We start from the raw sequence: 1,017 nt of genomic DNA on the forward strand, positions 1-1,017 counted from the left end.
TTTGTAAGCAATGGTCTAGGATATTCTGTTTCAGTTGCCCAGGTGGACTGAAATACTCATGCACATCTTTTCTATTTGATTATTAATCTAGAAACTTGGGTTGTTTGCTATTAAAATTTCTACAGCAGTGTATTTACTGTAAGTTAATTATAATAAATAATGTCAATTAATAGTACTTGAAACAGAAGTGGGAAAGATGACTAATGTGGAGGGACTGCAAAAACTCACAGAAGAGTTGTATGGAAGCCAGGTGGTGGTGGCACACCCCATTAATCCCAGCACTAGGGAGGTAGATTCAGGAGGATGTCTGTGACTTCAAGTCCAGCTTGGTCTAGAGAACTAGTTCTAGGATAGTCAAGGCTACACAAAGTAACCAAGTGATGTGATTGTAAAGCATGGTATAGTGTGGTGAAGAGGGTGCCTCAGCTGGTCCATGCTGAAGCATCCCTCTTGGGAAGGGAGGTTGAGAAGGGAGTAGAGGCAGAGAAAGAACCAGGACTGAGAAGGACAGAGAGGGAGGGGGAGAGGGGAGGAGGCAGGGGGAGGGAAGGGGAAAGGGAGGGGCTAGAGGAAAGGAGAGAGGGAGGAGAGGGTAGGGGGGAAGAGAGGAAAGGGAAGAGGAAGAAGTAAGGAAAACATAGAGAGAGGCAGGATGTGGAAGGAGGTAGAGATGGGTCAGAGAGAGATGGGAAGAGAGGCCAGTCTTTTCTATAACAAGCCAGGCCTACCTGACTGTTGCTAGGTAACTGTTGGGCAGAGCCTAGAAGGAATGCTAACAAGCTAACACCAAAAATCTTTTTTTTAAATTATTTTATTAGATATTTTCTTCATTTACATTTCAAATGCTATCCCTAAAGTCCCCTATACCCTTCCCCCTTCCCTCCTCCCCTACCCACTCACTCCCACTTCTTGGCCCTGGCATTCCCCTGTATGGGGCATATAAAGTTTGCAAGACCAAGGGGCCTCTCTTCCCAATGATGGCCGACTAGGCCATCTTCTGCTATATATGCAGCTAGA

This window comes from Mus pahari, chromosome 2, assembly GCF_900095145.1.
Source record: "Mus pahari chromosome 2, PAHARI_EIJ_v1.1, whole genome shotgun sequence".
In the NCBI taxonomy this organism is placed as follows: Eukaryota; Metazoa; Chordata; class Mammalia; order Rodentia; family Muridae; genus Mus; species Mus pahari.